Raw genomic sequence first — 3592 nt, forward strand, 5'->3', positions numbered from 1 at the left:
ACGCTACCCACATTCAGAGGAAGGACTGCAGGAGAGGAAACATGTAAGAAAAACAACTTGGAACGCATGGTTTGGTGTGGACATGATTGAGTGTGTGGACTCGAAACTATCACACCAATGCAACTACCAACAATTTGGAAATTGGTCTTGATCAAGGACACATGACAAAACCAGTGGAAATGTGCGTCGGCCATGGGAGGAGGGAGTGCGGGGGGGGGGGGTGAAGGGGAAAGGAGGAGCATGAATCATGTAACCATGTTAAAAATGTATATTAATAAATGTTAAAAAAAAAGAGAGAGACAGAGATAGAGGTTTACTTACCCATAAGAAGAGGATATTCAAGAAGTATAGGTATTTAGGACACCTCCATCTGATTTAGGTAAGCAAAGTTCCTTTGTCTCAATTACCTACTGTGATCATTCATCCAAGTATCAAACAAGCCTACAACATCTTGTGGCTGTTTTGTACCCAGGAGACCAGGAAATTATATCAACAGTCTAAGCTTTTATTCTTCTAAACCAACAAATAAGGTTTGAGGAAAGTTTCTATTCCCTTTAAGGAGAGAATAGTCCAATTTGCATGATGTGGAGAGGCTGGAATATTCTTCCTGTGACACAAAGGTTAGAATTTCAGTACTTCTACTAATGCATCAACTTAAACTCTTTTGTTCTTAATTTCTTTATTATTCTAATGATGGATTGAACCAAATGGTAACTAAAGGTCCTTTCAAAGCTTGATCCTATTGTCTGAGAGGATCTTAGATAATGTGTCTATGACTATGGTTGAATTAGATAGTATCAAAACATTTAGTCAAAGTGACTTATTACAACTTGTTAAGAGCTATTCTTTTTGTTTTATGGGTTTTAATGGCCTTAGAATTAATTATCAAGAGGCCTGGGTGATGAAACTCTCTATACATAGCTAGACTGGTCCTAGGAAATCATAATCCCTCATTGACAGAGCCATAGCTAAAGACTTTCCAGGATGAAAAAACTAATCAGAGCTCACAGTCTTTTGATTGTGTTTTTGGGAACCTAGATTTGTCTCTCTAACTTCAATAGATGCAAGTAATACTTGGTGAATTGGACTGGTTATTTTTGAAATTCATATTTCATAGAATCACAGAAATACTTGGATTTGGAAAAAAGTCAGCTGATTTGACATATACCTGATCTGGAATCCTTGCTAAAACAACTCCAACAAGATCTATCTGAAAAAAACAAAAGAAAACAAAAAAACAGCAACAAAAACCTACCAGTGGTGGAGAACTTACTAGCTCAATCCATTTTACTTTTTTTTTTTATTTATTTTCATGAAATTAAGCCAAAATTTATTTACAATTTCATCTAGTGATTCCAATTCTGACCCCACACATTAAGGAGAGCATTTCTAGTAGTTCCTTGATTTATCAGCCCTATTTTTTCATATTTGTATAAAAAACCCATCATTCTCTAACTTTAAGGACAGGACATCTTAGTAGGGAATAAATGGCTTTGAAGCATATAAAAGTAAGTTCAATAATTTGAGTGTGTGGCAATAGAGCCTGTTCTTGTGGAGTGTTCTTTCTCATTTAGGGACAGCTGGATGGAAAATCAAAATGATATAGTAGTTAGTTAAATTGGAGCAGTTCAGAAATGAAGGATTTTAATCATAAATTACATTAAATACCTTTAAATAAAAAGAATAAAAATTGTACTTTAATGCACATTGATATGGTTTTCCTAATTCTTTTTATATGTGGGGGATAAAATTCTATTTTTAAAATTAAGCTAGTTTCAAATATAAATACAACTCAATTTGAATGTCACAACCTTTTAATATAAATAAAAATACGAATGCCAGGACCTATTCTCTTCATGAACAGGTGGTGTTTATTGCCTCACACTTTTTCAATATCCTTCTATCTTTACTAACAACATTGTGGGTGGGATTACAAGCTGCTATATATTTAAACTACTTTTACTCTTTAATTTTAAAGAGCTTTGAATATGGATCCTTCTTTGAGGGTAGGGTGAGATGAATGGGGGTGGGGGTTTTGATGATTAATCTCAAAGTGATTCACTACCCAAATGCAGAGAAACATTCAGTCTTGGACTTTTTTTTTAGTTGTCAGTTTAATCAAGATTATATTGTTGGCAGAAGACATTAAACTAAAAAAAGAATATTTTTTTTTAAAAGAAGATACTGCCAGGATGATAAGTGAACAACTCTATAGCTGTAGGTGGAGTGATACTAGACAGAGGAGTTTACATGGAACAAATGACTTAAATGTTTTGGTTAATGCCTGAGAGTGGACGGGTGGTGGCCATCTACAAGCAATCTACAAGCAATAACTAAGAGGTCAAAAATATCTTTGTGAGCAAATATATTGACATGCTTTTTTTTTTTAAACCCTTACCTTCTGTCTTGGAGCCAATACCAAGGCAGAAGACTGGTAAGGGTAGGCAATGGGGGCCAAGTGACTTGCCCAGGGTCACAGCTGGGAAGTGTCTGAGGTCAGATTTGACCCTAGTAGGACCTCCCGTCTCTAGGCCTGACTCTCAATCCACTGAGCTACCCAGCTGCCCCCTTGACATGCTGATAATTATTATTTAATAACATTTCTCACTAATGTTCTTAGTCAATTTTTAGAATATGGGGATTTAGACATATAACAGAGGTTCTTAATTTTGTGTGTATCTGTTTATGTGTGTGCAATGGACCATTTTGGAAATCTACTGAAACCTATGGACCCCTCCTCAGATCATGTTTTTAAATACACAAAATAAAATATTTGGATTGCAAAGGAAATCAACCATATTGAAATAGTTACCAAAAATATGTTTTTTTTTTTTTTTTAAGTTTAAAGACCCGGATTAGGAACCTCTGATTTAAAGCTTTTTCCATGAATTATAATTGATTGTACCACCACGAAACACCTGTAACTCCCCGACTTTCCACTGCTGTATCTTAGGCTCATTTCTGAAGTAAGGTTAGAAAGTACTCCGAGAAAAGCATTGATCTTTTAGAGAGAAATCAAAAAACAGAATTTATTTTAGTTCCCAAGAATGGTATGTTTTCTATATTTCTATTTTTCTGCAGTTTCCTTGATAGAAAGCTATGGCCAGTTTGCATTTGGAGAAACTAAACCTCAGTTCTATTGATAAAGAATGTTTTTAAGTTTAGGTACTTAAAAAAATCTGGAATCTTCTTAAAAGTTCACCAAGCACGCCAACAATGAGGATCTTTATTTCTTCATATCTTATTTTCTGTGACCCAAAAAAATAATCATTTCTCGTCTAACTCTGTTGGTACAAGGATCTCTCAAAATAGATTAGTGTTTGGACAATAAATATGTAGTCTGTCAGGAAGACCATACTCAAAAATTTTCTGATTGGGCATGAAGCCAAAATACTCACTTTGTTGCTCTTGAATATTGAAGAAGATCACCTCCATTCCAAACTGGAGAAGTTGTAATGAGACACTTCAAAATAATACCAATAGGTTACCCTATTTCTTTCCTAGATTGAAATTAGCCATACTTTGACATATTTATCTGAATTAGAATATTTCCATGATTCTGTTTGATAAATTTGTACTTTAAATTTTGTCC

This window comes from Gracilinanus agilis, chromosome 3 (genome assembly GCF_016433145.1).
Source record: "Gracilinanus agilis isolate LMUSP501 chromosome 3, AgileGrace, whole genome shotgun sequence".
Lineage (NCBI taxonomy): Eukaryota > Metazoa > Chordata > Mammalia > Didelphimorphia > Didelphidae > Gracilinanus > Gracilinanus agilis.